This window comes from Amphibalanus amphitrite, unplaced genomic scaffold (assembly GCF_019059575.1).
Source record: "Amphibalanus amphitrite isolate SeventyFive unplaced genomic scaffold, NRLGWU_Aamphi_draft 000070F_arrow, whole genome shotgun sequence".
Lineage (NCBI taxonomy): Eukaryota > Metazoa > Arthropoda > Thecostraca > Balanomorpha > Balanidae > Amphibalanus > Amphibalanus amphitrite.
In genome coordinates this window covers 543,417-563,440 of record NW_024881566.1, presented here as the reverse complement: position 1 = coordinate 563,440, position 20,024 = coordinate 543,417, and the positions used below count along the sequence as shown (strand labels likewise).

The window sequence follows — 20,024 nt, the reverse complement described above, 5'->3', positions numbered from 1 at the left end:
GGACAGCAGTGTGGCGTTAACGGGGTCCGTCGGCCGGCCGCCGTGACACCACCTGTCACGCGCAAACAACGGTCTGTCACGACGCAGAGCGGCGCGCCGTCAGAAGGAAGGGCGGAACGCTGGCCGGGAGCTGGACGTCTCGCCGAGTGTCGGAGCTAGTCAGCGGTCCGTTAGGCAGTTCTTTGCTTTTTGTTTGGTTACGAAGTTTTGGGTTGGAATGATCAGACCGATGTTTTCACAGTTGCTCTTTTCATCGTTTTGTTATCCGGAATGGAATAGCTGCAATTTTCGAGGGGAACCTTGGAAGTCACATGACGTCGCTTAGGGTTTTGAATGGATTCTTATAGTTAGTCCGTTCTGGTGACGTCTGCGGCTCCACACAGGCCCGGTCGTCGGGACTCGCCGTGGTTTGTGTCGCGCGCCGTATATTTAGTCGTCATTACCCCCGGAATGCTCCCACCCGAAATTTCTCATGGCCCACCGACTGACTGGTCCGGGGCCTAGTCTCGCGGTAAGTACCAACTGGCCCGGAGCCTACTCATGGTGCTGCTCTGCTGACGGGTGTCATCAATCAATCTATCCGGCTCGTCTCACCGAGTGACCTTCCCCGTCCCGCCGTCCGTCCCTTCGCCCATCCCACCGTTAATCCACTGTCCATTCACATATTAATGTCCTCGGTCTCTCTGAAGCTGGGTGAAGGCTGAAGGGCACACCGACGCACCATTCCACAGTCCACAGATATTGACCCAGCGGTGCACATATTGAGGCGAGGCATCGCCAGTGGTCTGCCAGACACCCAGCGCTACTGAGTAGTGAGTAGTGCACTCTCACTCAGCGCTCAGCCCTCAGAAACGCCGAGGGCAGCCACCTTCTCCTTAATCAGGCCGTCCGCCTTCGTTCACATGGCTGCCATCCCGAGTTCCCAGCGGTTAGGAGGCGTAATACCCGACCCCGCCGAGCTGTCGGACTAGGCTATCCTGTTCTCAGACACTGCAACGGAAGACAATTAACACAGAGGTATTAAGTGTAGTTAGGATTTCTCGCCCCTCTAGGGTGTATGAATTACCATGAGCTCGGAACGCTCATCAGGCAAATTATTTTTCAAATGCTGGAGCTAAATTTATCATAAGAGGAAATGTGACATTATGTGTCCATCCAAACTTGTGTAATTTTTGCCGGCGGCGCTGCTGCGGTCCTCCGACAGGAAGCGCCGATTACATATCTGCACTAATTTTTACGGACCCATCTCTGTTGTACCCGTGTGAAATGCATTCTAATTTTATGGGAGCTTTTACTAAATGGAGGCCTACTCTGGTCCAAATTGATGACGGCCGAGCCCTGATGACTGATCGACTTCAAAATGTTGGCGAAAGCGGGCTCATTCATTCCGAGTCCACGTGAGGCGGGAGAAGGGACTGTGGTCTGGCCTTCTAAGGCGGTCGACCGGGGAGGGCCCTGACAGAGACCTGCTTTCCAGCGTCCGGCCGCCTGCCGAGGCCGGCAGCTCAGCCGTGACCGTCGGACAGAGCGTGGGGAGAGGGGGAGGTCGGCAGAGGGCGCGGGGTGCAGGGAGCCGCCCACCGCCGCCTCCGCGGCGCGCCGCCCCTCTCTCCTTAGCGCGCCGAGATCACATCTCGCGCCGCTGACCAATGAGCGCCCAGATCTGGCGTCGCGTCAGAGGAGGCGGCCAATCAGTGCCCCGCATCCGTCATCTCACGCACAGACTGGCGTGATTCGGCGCGGCGGAGCAGTGGGGGCGGGCTCTCGGCTGCTGCGGCGGAGCCCCGGCGGATGAGGGGGATCTCGGGAGAGAATGCGTGCGGCGCGTGCGCTGGGGGGGGGGGGGGGGAGGGGGCGGAGCCACTGCCCGAGGGGACGGATGAGCCGGAGCCGGGTCGGCGCTAAGGGGAGAGTTGGGCCGAATATGGCGTCTTCTCCGGCTGCTGCGCCTGAGCTCCCTGCACTGGTGCGCCCGGGCTCAGACTAAGTTTTCAGGCGGACGGCGCGGGGTTTGTTCCGCTCTGGTTACGACGTTAGAGACGGTGGGTTTGTAGCGGTCTACCGGTGACAGTGGGACAGCCTCTGCAGCGGTCAGGGCGGCCGAGTGGCGCTCCGTTCCCACTAAATGGACGAGGAGGGATGAATCTGATTAGCCCCAGGGTCACCTGAGGTCGCGCTCCTGACCTCGGCTTCCGGGAGTAATTCATTCCACGGCCAACAACGGACCATAACATTACGTGAGGCACCATTTACCTGCCAGCGCGCTGGCTGGCAGGTAAATGGTCACGCTGCAGCGTGACCATAACAATGGTTAGAAGTATCGGTGAGTGTCAGTTAATTATGCTCAACAAAACCTCCAGGTCAGTTAATATGCACAAATTGGCAAAAGCAAATGTCAAATCATGAAGCTACCTACTCATTAATCATGCATGCCTGTCTGCTACAGTTATACAATTGATTATGACATGACTTTATTTTTATGGATTTATATATTAAGAGGACGGACCAGCCCAGCCTTTTAAGACATGTTTTTATCTGATATCGGGCGAATTTCGGCAGCCACATGCACATCCTGCACAGGGCTAGGAAGCGGTACAGGGGAATACCTTCGGCTGCAGCCAAACAGGAAACTCTTCCTGTGCCTTTGTCGCGTGTAACAATCAGGCCAGTCCGGACCCGTATACTCGTGTGGGAATGGCCCGCCTCGTCAGCTCAGCGCTATGCATGAATACACGGTCAATCACTATGCAAAAAAATCGCATAATGCACCAACGACCGGTCAATATCGCTAATGACTCTGATCCGTCCAATTTACCTAGGGATCGCGTGATAGTAAAGCTTCGTCTCATCACAATCGCAGATGCCGCGGCGGTGCGGCTATCGGTCAGGAAAACTGGAGCGCATCTAGTGCAGGACTGTCCAAAAGATCAGTTCTGAAAAGGGAAACTTGGGTCCTTTGTCTGCGAGCAGTCAGAAGACGTCGAGTTTCCTTCACTGAAGGAAGAATCTTCGGCCTTGCTGGCGCTCCTCTCTCGGTTTCCTTTTTTTCTGCTGCAACGGTAAAAGGGTCACCTGTTCTGCAAATGCCAGCTGAGCCTTCCCAATGTTAAATATGAAGAGGCACGCACGCTAAATGTAGCCCAGCCAGGAAGGTTTCTATCTGCAGTTCGTAATGGTGAAATAAGCATTGAGCAAACATTCGAAACACGCATGCATTGCATATTACATAACCTCGTTATGGGCAAAAGTTTGACACACCGGCATACGTCCATGCAAGCATCATTTTACGTATGTTTACAGCTATCGAACACGTCACAACATCAATTTAAACTCGATGTGCTCCAAGTACTAAATACACGTTAGTAATTATGCTGAATGTGAAACCACTTCAGAAGCCTTGATTTTCCCTCCCCTTTCAGTCAGTTCCCGGCCTGTTTTGAATCCCGGGCGAGCGCTGTCGGCCATCCCTCAATCACCGACGGCCCACCTTCCGGCGGCCCGGCCGGCCGTCTCGGCCCACACCGGACGTCTGTTTCCGGCGTGCTGATCGGACCGGCATCACACCTGTGTCGCCGGAGATCGCCGCGCCGGCTCCGACGCCCTCCGACAGTTGGCCGAGATCGCTCCGGGCGACCAGTCGAATGCACTTCCACACTGAGCAGAGCGCACGGCCCAGCCGGGGAGCTCCCTCACCGGCACTGGAGGCGGAGCAGAGCAGCGCGGCGGGCCTAACGCGATTTGCAGCACCACGCGTGACACGATTCACGCTTCTGGTGAAACGATTATCTGCTCACCTATCTTGCAGGTGGTTGAGTTCACCGTAATGCGCTTCTATCAGCACTTCTATTTGCCAAACTGGTGCAAATAACACGGACATTTTGTCAAAGGCGTGCACGGCCGCAGAACGCCGGTGTTGGAATAAAAGAGTCGTTTTATTTACGTGCCAGTGAAGAAACTCACTATCGGTTAACTTTAGATGAATGTCTGTTTGTCGGTCTCTGTCCGTCCATCTCTCTCCTTCCATCCCATTTCTACCTCATTTTTATTCTTCTCTCTCTCTCTCTCTCTCTCTCTCTCTCTCTCTCTCTCTCTCTCTCTCTCTCTCTCTCTCTCTCTCTCTCTCTCTCTCTCTCTCTCTCTCTCTCTCTCTCTCTCCCTCTCTTCTCTTCCCTCCTCTCTCTCTCTCTCCATCTCTCTCTCTCTCTCTCTCTCTCTCTCTCTCTCTCTCTCTCTCTCTCTCTCTCTCTCTCTCTCTCTCTCTCTCTCTCTCTCTCTCTCTCTCTCTCTCTCTTGTCTCTCTCTCTCTCTCTCTCTCCATCTCTCTCTCCATCTCTCTCTCTCTCTCTCTCTCTCTCTCTCTCTCTCTCTCTCTCTCTCTCTCTCTCTCTCTCTCTCTCTCTCTCCCTCCCTCTCTTTCTCTTTCCCTCCTCTCTCTCTCTCTCCATCTCTCTCTCTCTCTCTCTCTCTCTCTCTCTCTCTCTCTCTCTCTCTCTCTCTCTCTCTCTCTCTCTCTCTCTCTCTCTCTCTCTCTCTCTCTCTCTCTGCAGTATCGCTGTTGCAGAGCGCGGCGCGCCGTGTTTGTCTCGTCTCCGGTGGCTCGCCACAAACGCCGCTGTCGTCTCCGGTGACGGTGCGCCGCTTTTGTCGCTCACGGAGATCCGATGACGCAGCCGTCTGAGCTGGGACACAGGCGACGCTGCTGAAAGGTGATCTGCGTGACCTGACCAGAGCGACCCCGCTGCGCGACGCAGCAAATAAGATTTCGTGCAGGATGGAAGGAAGATAGAGCACAGGAAGGGAGAGTTGGTAAAGGAACGGATATTTGGTATAGGAAGCCGGAGGCATGGTGCGGGAAGTGGAGGCATGATATAGGAAGGGAAATATGGCGCAGGAAGGGAGATAGATGGTAGCGGAAGCCCAGCGGTGGACAGCGCGATAATGCATATTGCATAAGCAGTATAAAATTGACGATGTCTAGTGAATATTCTGGCTGCCACGGAGTGGGGTAGACATTGACACAACTCATCCCAACTTATCACACTGTTTGGCGCTGAGCATGATTTGAGTGGGGTTGACGCCGGTGAGTGGTGAGGGCCACAAGGCGCATCCACCACCGCCCAAACTCCGGCCAATTTGGAGTTTGTACGGCGTTGTCAGTCGCCTGCCACCGGACTCCAGCGCCAGGTCACGGAAGGACGGAGCTGCAAGCGAAAGGGAGCCACACGGCAAGGCCCTGGGCGTTATTCACACTATTTATAACGAGACTGGCAGTTTTTAATAACCGCGGGCATGGTCTGTTGGCTGGCCGACGAGCCCCGCTGACAGGCTCAGCGACCAGCTCAACCTGCTGGCTAATGCTGACGGGCGCTTTGTGTTGCACGCGAGCCTGTCGCGCACCATATCACACCTTGCAACTTGATATTCCGCCGCCCGCAGGGTGTGGGCAGCTGCTCGAATCGTGCGCTTACCCGACGTTGGAGCTCCATCAGTGGGCACTGACCAGTGTTTACGGATTGAATGCCCCCTCAACAAACGTTTGGGTGTCCGGGAGGAGACTGGATATGCCTCTTCTGGCCATAACGGCAAAACCGTTTAAGTCGGCTTCGCTCTTTTTACTGACGATTATTATGTGGTTCCCTCGGTTCCAGTAATTGACTCGGACACTTTAGCTCCACAATCGGCGCTGGTTTGTTTGACAGGAAAATATGCGAATCCTGTTTTTGAGTGGGCCAGTTTGTCCAGTCACGCATTTTCTAACGGCAATATATTTGCCTAAACTTTTTTCCAGGTCCGCCTTTATTGTGTGAACATAACCTCGCTTATGTCAGCCCTTATCTGTCTGTAATACTGTAATAATCTCTCTGTCTCTCTCTCTCTCCCTCTTTCTCTCTCCCTCTCTCTTCTCTCTTCTCTCTTCTCTCTTCTCTCTTCTCTCTTCTCTCTTCTCTCTCTCTCTCTCTCTCTCTCTCTCTCTCTCTCTCTCTCTCTCTCTCTCTCTCTCTCTCTCTCTCTCTCTCTCTCTCTCTCTCTCTCTCTCTCTCTCTCTCTCTCCCTCCCTCCCTCCCTCCCTCCCTCTCTCCCTCCCTCTCTCTCTCCCTCTCTCTCTCTCTCTCTCTCTCTCTCTCTCTCTCTCTCTCTCTCTCTCTCTCTTTCTCTCCCTCCCCTCGTCGGAACCGGTGCTGCTCCCGTTTCTCGGGCGGGTCGACCGACTCCCCGGCCCATGACCCGTCCGTGCCGATGTCCCCAAGATACGCCGGCCGCTTCTCCCGACGCAAAAAGTCGTCCCGCACCGGGGCCGGATCGCCACCCGGCGCCGGCCGCTTTTTCGACGGCTGACACACAATCCGACGGTCTCGACAGCGGCGACGCCCGGGGTCATCCTTCCGGTGTGGCGGTCGGGTCGTCCGTCGTCTGTCGGCAGGTCGTCTGTCGTCTGTTTCCCGGAATGTCGTCTGCGACGACCGTCGTCACGCCTGTCGTCTCAGCGCCGTCGCCGCCGCCGCCGCTGCTCACTGCGTGGCTTCTACAAACCAGTAATGACCACATAATCACGCTAATGGTCGTATCCGGAGCGGCACGGAAACCGACGGTACAGTTAGCTAAATTCGGCATGAAAACCAAACGGTCCGTCGGCGTCGGCGCGGCAGTGACCGCGTGAAATCAGCCGAGCCGCCGCCTCAGACGCTCATTAGTCGCCTGTGCCCGAAATAATGTCGGCAGCGGCGTGACGGGGCGCGCAGGAGCGCCGCTGGGCGCGGGTCAGCGTCAGTAATCGCCGGGGTATCGGTCACGCTCGACGACCACTGAGTGTCGACGTCGACGCGACGCGGCGCGACGGTGACCGAGGCGGCGCGTGCTGGGCGCCCGAGGTCGGCTGGTCACTGACCGCGCGGCCCGGCGGTCGGGAGACACCGGCCCCAGGTCACTGCCACGAGTCCGTCCGCCCCACAACCGCGGCTAATTGGGTGCCACTTCCGAGGAAGTGTTGGACAGTTTGATGACCCGGCCGAGAAGTCAATTATATTTATTAATGAGATCAAGATGTTGTGTCTTCGCGCTCCATAGCTAAAAAGAAGACGTTCTAGATCTAGGATGGCTTGGTCTGCTAAACTTCCCTTGCCTCTCAGTCTCTACTTAGACATTCCGTCGGTTAAATGCCACAAAGCGCTCTGCATTTTGCTTGAATATTCAGGACCCCTCCCCAGAACTTCGTCACATTACATTTTGCTATGCTTTAAAGCTCTCATAACTCTCTTATAAAAATATCATTTAAAAGAGCAATCCCTCCCCGTCAAGAATCTCACTTATCGAGTGCTGAAACTTCTCAAGTCATGGCTATCCTGCCTCATTCTCTTCACGGACTGAGATGCAGGCTGGGATGGAGAAGTTCATCGACCATTGCGGTCAATACTGGCACTGGCATGAACAGATTTCCTCAGCGTCTTCACCGACAGCAGACAGACTCAGAGCCGACAGCAGACCGGCCTCTGATGATCCGAACCGCTACTCGTGTGTGAGCCGAGAGCGGTGCCTCCGGGGTCATGAGAGACCGCGGACCTCGTCCGTTCGCCGGCCTCTGAGTCGCCTGGCTGCGCTCTGCAGACAGGCGACTGGCGTGTCAGACGGACGACCCCTGTGACCTCGGCACACACGTCCGTGGTAGCTGCGCTGACTCCGCCTGACCTGGCCGCTGGGGATTTAGAGCCGGCGCCGGGCTAGAAGGAATGTGGTTCATTTGGCTTTGTAGATGATGCGACCAAATTAGTGTTTAAATTAAGCAGATTCTGCCCCCCCCCCCCCCAGCGCGGCGGGGCGCGGGTTAATGATAAGATGTCCATTGTCCAGTGCAGCATGTGACGGTCGCTCATGTCAGCAACTTTCCAGGCATTGATTTAGGTCTGTTTTAGGGGGTTGAGAGATAGGCACAATCGTCGATAGTATGTGAAAGCTATCCACTCGTTGCAGCGCCTCTGTCAAACACTTACCACACCGTCTCAGCCCGACACTCATTAACAGCAGCCCGAGTCCAGCATTACCACTGGAGAAGGTATCATTCATCACAGAGCACCCATGTCCCCGCGGGTGTCCGTGACTCACCCACGGGTGGGCACGGGCACGGGCCGTCGAGGGTTGGGTAACGGCGGCTGTCCTGGGGCGTCTGGGGCGCCCAGCCAGCCGTGGTTTCCACCTGCGGCAGATTGGTGACGGGACGGCCCGGTGGCGTAACGCGCCGCTCTCCCCGGAGTCGGTGACGTATGGTGCGCGCGCCACTAATTTGACGGCTCCGCTGCGCCCCAGTCGGAATATCTCGCCAGATAATTTGCCTATCAAATTCGCTTGGCTGGCTGTGCTCAGTGGCGAGGTGCACGCACCGAGTCGCCACAATTAGCCCGGTGGGCCGGCGTGTCGTTAGATGGGGCAGACGGGCCGGCGCCCGTCTCTCGGATGGCCCAAAGTGGTCCCGGCGCTGTTCATACGAGCAGTGATTAGATCCACCAGCTAATGCCGCCTGTCCCGGGAGCCGCTCTGCGTGAGCGACGAGTCGCGGCGCCCACCCAGCCGGCAGCTAAATGCAATCTTAGATAAATCAAACTGCGTGTGCGCTCGAGTTTAATAGCGCTAACCGGAGCGCTTTATGGGAAAGAGCATACGTCGCGCAGTTACTGGAAATGATGGATCCCGTTCTAATAGGTAGCATGGGATGCAGAACTAACTCTGTGAAGCCCTGGTGCAGATACTAAAACCGGTTGAACTGCTGGATTACTGAGGAAGTTTTATTCAGTTACCCAGCAACATCCGCGAAACTGCTTTCCTCCTTACCTTTATGGGAAGGAGGACTTAATGGCCTTTAACGGATAGCACTTAATGGTTCCATGGATAAAGGCATGCACTGGCTGAGTTCTCGACTTTCTAAAGCAGCAATAATAAAGTAATTTATCCATATATCACTTTCACGAAAAGATGCATATTTTTCATCTTATCTCGGCTACCAGGCGTAAACCGTTCGAGCCAACAAGAATTGAATTTCTTTGAGTTTTTTATCACAGGAGCCGGCAGGCAGGCTACATGTTCCACACCCGGAGCTGCCGCCCGATGCGGCCGTCTCGCGGCCACGGCAGCGGTACGGTCCACCGGCCGGGCGCTCACAACTGCTCCCGTTCCGTCGCCCCGGGCCGCCCACCGCTGGCTCGCCGGCCGCAAATATTAATTTGGGAGCTGCCCACCACCGCCTGGGAACGGCCGCCGGCGCGAGCGGCGATCGCCGCGCAAGATGTTGTTCTCAGCCGCTCTCACGAGCCGAGATGTCATAATTTTGGGCGGCGTAATTCGGCGGCGGCCGGCGGGCGCGCCGGGGGCGCACGGTGGCGGACGGTCGGCGGCCCGTTCCCACCGCTCCAACCGCGCCAGATTCGGAGCCTTTCCACCGATCTGGCGCGGCGATTACGCGGCGAGCAGCGGCGCGGCCCAGTCGGAAATCGCCGTGGAGAGCGGCTACTTAGCGTCATCATCTGCGGCGATTACGGCGTGGAGACGCGCCGCGACGGACGCAGCGACAAGCTCGGCGCGGCGCAGCGCGGCGCTTTTTGCGCCGGCGCGGCGGTTCCGGGTGTGGGAGTCCGTGATGCTACAATTTCGGCGCGGCAATTGGGTGCGGCGGCGGTAATGGCGCACGTCCGAGGTGTCGGGAGGAAGCTGGCGCGTTAGTGGCAGCTCGGGGGAAATGGTCACCGCACGGCAGCGCCAGATCCGAGCCGAACAAAGACCGGCGGCCGCGCTGATAGCGGCGTAAAACAACCCACGTCGTGAGCGGCGGAGACGCCGCCGGCAGCAGAGGGGCCGGATGAGCCAGACAGGAAGGGCGCTAAATGGACGGCCGAGGAGGTGACGGGAGCGGCGGGGAGGAGAACAATGGCCCGAGAGGCGGCCGCTGCACTGAAGGAGACAGGTGCACTGGCAGGCGGGGAGCGCAACTGGGGGCGACCGGACCTCGTTATCTCGGTAATTCATTGATCGTAGATACCGGGAAAATGGATGAGATAGTTGTGTGTTGTATATGACAGTTGCGTATAGGTAACACAGCATGTGACACGCAAATGCATTGGGATATAGCCCAGATCTCGCCAATTGGCTATGCATAGGCAGGTTCACGGCAGCATGCATTGAGCTGCGTCAGCTATTTCGGCCGCTGAGCTGGGTCCCAAATGAGCTCCAACTCTCCTATATGTAAACCGGGCTGGGTGGCCGGCAGGGTTGATGAACTCTCTAACGAGCAGTCGGCGTGACACACCTCCCGGCATTTGGCCATCCCCGGGAGAGACGCGGAGAGACCTGCTGCCGACTGGCCCGTCCTCTTTTTACCAGGACCGGCTTCCCGTTCAGAAATGCCGCCCTGTCGGCGCTGAGAGAGAATGTCGCGGAGCTACGGCAGCTACCGACCCGAAAACGGCCAGAGTACGAATTAGATGGTTGTGCGGTCTGCTGCTGGCAAAGACAGCGGTCAATGGATCGGACTGGGAATGCAGTGACCCGTTCGGCTGGCCGTAGTTCTCACTGTAAAAATATTTACTTACTTCCGCGTCATCATGGCAAATCTCACTAACCCGAAGCGTGTTATCCACTCATGGCCACACGACGGATCCGTGTGGCCTGTATGGCTGCTCCCGGTGTCAGTATCCAGGTAAGTACGACGCCCTCCGCTGTGATGAGGGTGCCGCCCTACCATCACCCTCCCGCCACCGCGCCGGCGCCGACCGGCCTGGGAGCGCGGCGGCGGCGGACCCTGGGAGCGACGCTGCTCTCAGGGGAGAAAAACGCCCGCCTCGGCTCATCTCACGACCCGGCGGCCCCGGCGGCCGGGTGCGTGGGGCCCGCCGGCCGGGACGTCGCGTCGGTCGGCGCCCACCTGCTGCCACAGCCGCCAGGTAATAATGATTATCTCACGGGATCGGGGAGAGGGGAGCGTCACGGCGGGGAGCGAGTGACACAGGGGAGGGTGTGGGGACAGTGGACACACAGTACACACAGGACACGGCTCGGGAGGGGGACTGGCGGCGCAGTGCGTGGTTACACACACGCAGATCGACCACAAACCGCTCTCATCACACCGTCACAGGATACGGAGCCACCTCTGCAGGAAATCAGCGTGGGAAAGAGCATATCGAGCAGATTCGGACCACCATCGCTCTCCCATCTTCCGCTGCTCGGTTTGCCCGCTGCAGCCACCTTCCTTCTAGTCACGTTACCCGGTAACTCTCCTGTGAACGCGCACTCGTCTCGTTTGCTCGCCGTAGAGGAAGTCGTTCCGTCTCTGCAGCCTGCAGCGCCGGGGGCGGGCGTCCGCCGACATCCGCCGCCTTCCAACTGGAGACCGTGTCGCCCCATGGTGCTCAGAAGAGCGTCAGCGCGGACGCTTGCGTCTGTGTTAATTTCACTGGTGATTAGCGGCTGTCAGGGACCGGCTACCGGACGCATCCGGCCGCCATCAGCGGCGCCCGACGGCAGTTTTTGCAGGCGTCCCTATCTGCCGGTGACAGGCCCGCTCTGCTGCCCCGGGGAGACGAGTCCGGAACCTGAACCCGTCTCTGTGCCCCCGGCCCGACCCGGTCCGGTCCGGCAGCTTCCGTGTCCGCTCCGGCGACAAAACCTGGCCTCCGGGTCCAGTCCCGTCCGACCGACCTCTCTGGCTCTCTCGTCTCGGCCGGGCCCGTCGGGATGACCTGGTCAGGGCCGCTCTCTGACCCGCCTGTCCTCAGCCAGTGACACCGCTCAAAAACCCGCTGGACTCCTTTTGAGCGGACTTTTCACGCTGACAAGACCATCGCTCTCTATCTGAGCCGCAGTGCTCGCTAGAAAAACGATACGAAAAACGACTATCTTGCTATCTGGTATGTCCACTGTTTATGACTAGTAGAACGGGTTCTTCTCTTCCTCGCATCTCTCTCTCTCTCTCTCTCTCTCTCTCTCTCTCTCTCTCTCTCTCTCTCTCTCTCTCTCTCTCTCTCTCTTTCTCTCTCTCTCGCTCGCTCGCTCGCTCGCTCGCTCGCTCTCTCTCTCTCTCCCACATCCTTTTTCTCAGTATTCTCCTTTTCCTCATTGCTTTTTATTTCATCCCAGCATTTCATCTGAATGGACTTGCCTCGTTGTGGTTTCTTTACGGCTCGTTTTGCCACTTCCTCAATTATTCGCAGCTTTCCACTCTCTTTCCTCTCCCATTTACACGATGTATTATGTCCATTTCGCCGTTGCCTCCGTCGCTGGCGGCTGTTCTCTGGAGCAGGGGCTGTTTTCGTCTCTGCTGCCCCCCCCCCCTCTCCCATCACATCTGGTGTTCGGCGAGTGTCCGTTCTGCTCGCCCCGACCACTCCCAGGCGCGAGAGGACACCGGGCCAGGACGTTATTAAATCCATTACGGCCCACCTCGGCCAGGTAATGGGACCATCTGGCCGCCCCCTCCCCGGCAGACGTGGCTCCTGAGACGGCCGCCCAGCTGACCCGCGGGTCGACCGACTTCCGGTCGCCGCCGGAAATGCTCTGGGGGAGGTGAGACGCCGCGTCCCGGCTGACCGTGAACAGTCTAACCTTCCGCTGCAGCAGTGTGAGAGCAGAGAGGGTCCTCTAGGAACCAGGAGCGAGCTTCCTCGGGAGATCAGGAGGAACCTTACGGGACCAGGAGGATCATTACGGGACCAGTAGGGTTACTATTGTCGTTGGCAGGATCAGTCAGCCAAGTCCTCAAAAACTGTCGCACCTGCTCATTTACGTGCGTTACCACTGGCTCGTGAAGAGTCCCACTGCCACTGTCATTTCCCCTCTGATTGATGAAGTTTGATATGAGTGGCCGCATCAGGAGATGGAAGGAGGTTCGGGACTGACAGCGCGTCAACTATTAGCCTCACTAAAGTATCATCACACAGCGAGTCGAATACGAGCTGCGTTGGGAGCCGAAACAAAAACTGCCGTAATGAGCAACATGTGAACCAGGCATAGCGCTGATTAACGCTGCTCCCGAGTCGTGAGACTGTTTGGTGTGATTAATTGTGATCTGGTGCGTTTCAATACATCAGCGGTCGGTGGCGAGCGGACCGGGCCAAGGCGCCTATTACGGACGATAGTGACGGGAAACCCCAGGAGGCTGATACGGATAGTAACGGAGCCATGGGCTGACTCAACGGTCCCTCTGAAAATGAGTTACCAATGGCGAGTTGTAATGAGAGTAACTGTGCTTTAGACACTTCTTAATCTCAAGGGCTGGGCCGTGCTGCCAATACTAATATTTTTTCATTGAAATTTGAATAGATTCGCTTCGTGTTCGCTCGTAATAATTTCCCCCTCTGAGCTCGGTCCGAAAATTCAAAGAGAAGCACGGTTCGTTCCATTCCTGGGCCCGTCCAAACTGATTCGAGCTTCAATGACTGTGAGTTGGCTACAGCTTTGTTCGATCCATTCTGCGCTCCTGTCGGGAATGGTCTGTGGTTAGTGGCGGTGGTCGCAGTACACGCCAGACATGTATTTGGTTAGTGGGACAGCAGTGACGGGCGAACTGAACACGTTCTAAGTTCCTTTACGAATTCTGCCGCGTAATTGTGCAATTATTGTTACTTTTCCTCCCAGTGGCGGATCCAGGGGAGGGCAAAATGGGCATTTGCCCTCTCCAAAGCTAAATCATGTGGGCAAGACTGTTCTTTTGCCCCTCCCAAAGTATGTAGAGATGATAAAATTGAATACGGCGTCGAGGGCTATCTGGACGAAAAGCAGGACTTTCGGTGACGGCCATTCCGAAGGAAGGAGCTGGACGTTCGCTGCTGATGATTTATGCCAGAATGCTGTTAATAGGTCGAACTCCCTGAACTGATTGCATGTAGATAGTGTGGCGTTGTAAAGTCGCTTGGTCATCTCGGTGCTCAAGGGCAGCGGAAATCCGGATAAAGGGTGCAGGGGTTTTAGCTCCAGAGCCATGGAAAACATTGGAGTGCAAACATAGCTTTTTGCACCCCCCAAAAGCCTTATAAGAGGCCTGTCACACCACCAAATACATTTTCTCCTAAAGACCAGTGATTGGGAAACGAACGATCATGTGGGATCACCGATCATCAGACGTCCAGTTGTTGGTCAGGAGCGCCCTATGCTGGTCTTTGGGGCCCTCACCGGCTAGGAGTGTCCCGAACCGCGTTTGGTGCCCCATGGCGGCATCTGAGGACCCCAAGGAGACTCCAGGGGTTACGCTGCCTCTGAGGGCCCCCACGGCGGTCTCTGAGGGCCCTCGTGACACGGTCCTAGGCCTATCTCAGGTCTGAGTGCCCATCGGGCTTTAGACGGCCCACGACGGCCTCACGACGGGGGCCTCACGAGGGCCCTCACGACGACCTCTATCATCTATGGGCCCTCACGACGACCTCTAGGACCCAACGCAAGCTTCAAATGCCCACGCTGGCGTCTGAGGGCCCCTCGACGGCCTCTGATCGGGCCTCAATGCAGGCAGACTGCAGGGGTCATGCTGACCTCTGAGAGTCCTGTAACGAAGGCTCCAAGGGCCCACGCTGGCCTATGAAGAACCCTATGAAGAACTTTAAAGACTCTCGAGCCTACGCTGCTTTCTGAAACCCTTCAGCACCTTCTGAGGAACCGACCCTGGTCGGGGGCTCATTCAATCTGAGAAGTCGTGAAGGTCTCTGGAGGAGCCTCCATTGAGTCATTCAGTTTCCAAAGGTTTTTTTAACGGTCTAAAGTAAGAGCGGACCCGTAGGGCTCTCAAAGGTCCACTGCGGATCCAGAAAAGTGGTTTGAGGCTTGCGGGTGGTGGTTAGCATAAGAAAAATCACCCAGTAAAAAAAAACTTGTCGCATTTCACTTATTTAGGTATAAGCTGTGATTTTGTGAGGTTCACTGAAATATGCAAACATTTTGGATAACTTCCTGTATGGATTGTTTCCTTAACTTTTGGTTTTTATAAATCGATGATTGACAGCTTGAAAAAGTAAAGGGGCCCAAAACCTTTAGTGGGGCCCCTTGGGAAAATTTTGCATCCCCATCCAAAATTTATCTTACATTCCTCCCAGTGCGGGGGAGGATAGGGGTCGTCGGATAGGTCGGAAACTTTTGCCCTCCCCAAACGGATCGGCTGGATCCGCCCCTGTTTCCTCCATGTTTCTTTCACTGTCGTCTTGTCATTAGTGGTAGGATACGAGCATAAACTACGTATGTATAATCGTGGAATCAAAAGTTTAATAAAACTTCTGAGGATGAAGACTTCGGATCAGCAATTGAAACTGGCAGCTCTGACCGGAGCGACCACACGAAAGATGGTTTGTGGATCGTTATCATTTTCTGCCACCCCCTTCTTTATACCATGCGCCTGCTTCCCATAATATACATATCACTCATCTGTATCGCTAACGGGAGGACCAAATTTCGCATTTCCTGGTGGCTTCCATCAAGAAGTAAGTACCAAGTTTCCAAACATCCAACGCTATCCTGAGTTCCCTGGTAGCGATCACTGGCAGATCCTCCGGCTTGTCCGACCGTCGGGAGCGGCGCGTCGCACCTCTCGGCCTTCGAGTAGCGGTCCGGTCCCGGCTCCGGCCCGCTCCGACTCCGGCTGCTGTCATGTCCGGTACGGCTGCTCCGGCCACCTATCGATGTGTTCAGCGAGCTGCCAGCGAAAAACTGCCGCACCGGCCACGGCACGCAACGGCCGCCGATCGCAGCCCGATAGGGTGACGCTGGCCACCAAATGGGGCCGCGCCGGCCATGGGCGACGCTCAAAAACCCGCCGGCTAATTGTCAACTAGCACGGTGGTCTACTCTCGCGCCCGATAGCAGGCATGCTAACGGTAAGATACGAGACATCTTCCTCGTGATTGCAGAATAAAAAATGGTAAAAAGTCTAAGGTTGATACAGGTGGGGTCAAAGCAGCTGCATGTAGTTCATGCGCTTTTTGACATTGTCAGCCACAGGTAAACCCCACTAACAGCTTATGTAAAAATGAAATAGAATACAAACGTAATAAATTATGCGTTGCCAGTTTTCCTGTCTTGTTAAAAGCAAAAAGTGAAATCAATAAGAGAGAGGGAGAGTGGTGGAGAGAGAGAGAGCGGTAGAGAGCGTCACAGAGGGGAGATACGCCGGCGGCGGCCCCACCTTATCTCTGTCACGGCGGCACACGCAGCGTCGGTGCGGCTCACGCGACGGGCACGTGCCGCCCGGCCGGCGGCGCCGCAGTGATAGGGCAGCGAGATGGGGCGGCGATCTCCGGCGGCCGCCCAGCGCACGCTGCGCCGTGTCGACCGGCTCATTATCTAATGAGACGCTCCCTCCGGCCGGCGACACACGCAATCCGCTCGTCCGCCGCGCGCCGGACGAAATTATCCGCCCGCTGCCGTGCGCCACCTCTTCCGGAGCGAACGGCCGAGATACGGTGGTTCGCGAGCTCAGAGTGGGCAGTGAGATACGGTGCCCTGACTGCCGCAGTGGTCCGCCTATTCAGGCCACCTGTCCTGGAGTGACGCGACCCGTCGAGATGCGATGCTCTGACTACTTCAGTAGCCCGCTGAGATGCAGTGTCCTGACTGCTTCAGTAGGCCGCCGAGATATGCCCCCCCCCCCCCGACTTGCCCGACTGACAGGTCACCTCAACAGTTCACCAAGATGTGACCTCTGTCTGTTATAGGTTCCCTCAGCGTGTTGGCCCGCCGAGATACGACCCATTTTGAGAGATCACCTCAGCAGTCCACTGATATACGATCCCTAGGACTTCTGTCAGGCCACCTCAGTTAAGTGGTTCAAGATGACACGGACTGGGCCCATGTCTGCCACCAAGTAGGCAGTAGGGCGGCACACAGGTGAGACACATGCGGGGCCGGGGGAAAGGGGCCTGAGAATCTATTGACTGAGGAGCCAAGAGTTAAGCTGAGCCGAACAAACCTCTGTGCTAAGTCCATAGTTTACAAGTGAATGTCAAAGTCCGTGAATGAAAGTGGTTTCTCGAAGTCGGGGCTATTTTTACAATCCGTTATCGGCCTTGGTGCCTGCGTCCTTTCCCCGGTATTCGGGTAGGTACCGTTGACTGGCCCTGTTCAAATGCATGCCTGATAAGACCAGAGTGAGCCGCTCAAATGCCGCGGAGAACCGCCCCCGTGCACCTAAGTGGGCGTTACGATTGAAGTGGAACATGTGTGGTCATCCACCAGGCGCTCGGCCGCTCATTGGTCGCTACTGATAACGGTGCGAGCCGATCTGACGATGGTTTTGCCTTTAGTGTGGGCCTCCACATGTCATAGGATTCGATCACCAATTTTGTTCAGCAAGTTTAAACCAATTTTGTTCAGCAAGGTAAATTAATAAATAAATAGATACGTAAATGAAAGTAAGTAAATAGCAATGCGCGATGGCACGGGACCTATCGTTCTTTATTCTGACATCTCTTCTCGTTATTTTATTCCTAGCTACCTGTTGTGACATCACAGGACGTTGTCTGACGTCATATCACGTCACGTCACGCTGGGTGTGACGGCGTAACGGCGCTCACTTTCCGTGGGCGTGACTAGCGCAGAGGCGCAGTGAAGCGGCTTGTTTGCCCGCTTTGTGACGAACAGTCATGGATTTAGCTTTGAACAGGTAAAAAGGCGCCGCCGAAACTGGTCAGGTGGCTGGGCGTGAACGATCCGGATCCAGGAAATCATGCATGCCGACTGAGTGTTTCTCTTCCGTGCGAATGTGTGTGAGTGTTTGTTGAATAGCAGATACCGTCACCAAGGAAGCTACCTAGCGAACGATGCTGACTTGTAATATCTTGAAAACTGTTTCTATGAACATTGAATATCGTGACAAAATAATGGCAATGCATTTTAAACGTTTTTTATACGTAGAGGATTTCTTTTCAGTGTCTATCAGTGACTTTGGATCGGCAATGTTGTAAAACACAGAAGGGAGAGTAGGTATTTCTCCCAAAAGAAAAGAAGAGCGGTGTAAGCTTACGAAAGCAATACCTGCAACAAATAAACGTGCTTTCTTGCTAAACTAGTGATGCTAATCTGATCTACATCTCACGATGAACATAAATATTTCTCCGAAAACTCGCTGCGCAAATTTGCGAATAGCCTCCCTAAAAACATCGCAAAAGTATGCAGACGTTGCCAACTAGCATCTGGCAAATATCTTCCATTTCGACGAGACAATGAATTTAGGAAATCGGATGCCAACGATAAAATAATTGTCTAGACCGAAGCTCTTAGCCATTTTTTGAACGAGGCCATCCCAAAATGTTGACTTGGTAATTCGTTTTTGACCGTGGTCACTTTGCTTACATTGGCTTACACCAGTTATTACCACACCCCTCAGGCTAATGTATTTGAATAGGCCAGGCATACAGTAAAACTGAAAGATATCACAGAGGAGTGTTAGCCGACTCCTCAGCGTTTCATCATAACATTTAACAGCAGGTGCGGAATGTGGGCTCACTGCATGAGCTCAGAGGAAAGGCGGACGACGTGCTAGATCATTTGGATAAGCGAAATATCTCATATGTAATGACTGCACATGGCTGCGCTGCCTGCACTCCTCTAAAATCTTGGGCTGTTTGAAATTTCAGTAAGGTTTATTTTCGGCTAATGACTAATGTCATTGTTTAGCATGTTGAGTACTCCAGCAACGCCTCATACCTAAAAAGGAAACAATGTCTGCAATTTTTAATGTTGAAAATTACTTCAACCTTAAATAATAATTAACCCGCGCGTGACTGGGGTATTTTTCATGACGCTAGTGACTAAGGGGGGGGGGCTCTCCAGAGTCCCCCTCCTATCTCCGAAACTACTGGGCCGATCATCAAAATTCAAACGGTGCCTGATAGCTCGGGAAAACTGTCGAGCGAAACCTATTTTCATATACCTCAATGTCACCGATGACGTCACAGGTCAGGCCAAAGTAAAAATCATCAGCATTTTTGCTTGTTCACAATTTAGGCTCTGACCGACGGCTGACAAGTCCGATCAGGCTCATTTTTGTTTTAAGCACTCCTTGATGTATATCTTAGATACCCTGAGGGTACCAAACTTTTACTTCGAATTTTTCAGGTCAAAGCCAGGTCATCCCAGTTCACGAAAATTGTGTATCATGTATCGGTCACGTGACACATGTTTTATGGTCCATTTTACTCGTAGGTTTCGAAAGCAATGTCGTCTGTGTCATTTGAGGTCATTTTCGGCAGAATTTACCGGAGGTCAGGTCACTTTCAGGTCAGAAAAGGTCAAATTTTGAGAATATTATTTTTCAACAAATAAGATGCCTAGCAGATGCAGTTTGAGCTCAAGAGCACGATGGTACCATTTAAGTTGCTCTACGATCTCAAAAACGTACTGAAAAATGGTTTTGAAAAATACATTTTTGTAAAATTTTGACACAAATGCAAATAACTTGGCTATTTTTAAAGATATTGGGCTAAAACTAGAGTTGTTAATCAGCGTGTGTTCTATCACATATATTCCGGGTTTTGCGAAAAATCAAAAACTTTATGAAAAATCAAAAACTACATTTTTTTTTGTAAATGCATTATTTTTCAAAGTCCTCCAAATTTCGAAAATGTGATAAAGCAGTTCGATAGCAACGTGTATTTGTAGCCCACTCATGCAAAGAAATTGGATCTAGTTTTAAAACTGAGCTTTTGAGAGCGTTTGCCGTAATTCAATATTTTGCATCAAAATCGGCCGACATGACGTCACTCTGACGTTATTTGCGACCAAAATATGGTAGCTAGAAAGTTGAAATTTTAACACAAGGTGTCAGGTTGCTGCTGCTGAAGGTATCGCAAGTTTCGTGTTGATCCGTCAAACGGTTAAGAAGATATTGCCGAAAAACGGTAGAGGGGGGCTCTGTAGAGCCTGCCCCCAGTCATGCGCGGGTTATTCGTGATACCACAGCAAACATAAGATTGTTATGCTGCTTTAATTGTATGTGTTTTTAATATAAAATATGATCACAAATTTATATTTGATTTTACTTATTAGTTTACCATGATCTGGTTCTTCAAATC

At 54.2% G+C, this 20,024-nt stretch overlaps 2 long non-coding RNA genes across 2 annotated transcripts in view; one reads left to right on the top strand and one right to left on the bottom strand.

Moving 5' to 3' along the window:
* Positions 1-16,736, top strand: part of LOC122379068 — a 120,334-nt gene extending 103,598 nt beyond the window's left edge. Inside the window, exon 3 of the long non-coding RNA XR_006256120.1 lies at positions 16,668-16,736. This is a non-coding gene — a long non-coding RNA (uncharacterized LOC122379068). The remainder of the gene's footprint in view (positions 1-16,667) is intronic.
* Positions 1-20,024, bottom strand: part of LOC122379067 — a 57,040-nt gene that overhangs the window by 23,393 nt on the left and 13,623 nt on the right. The window lies entirely within an intron of this gene.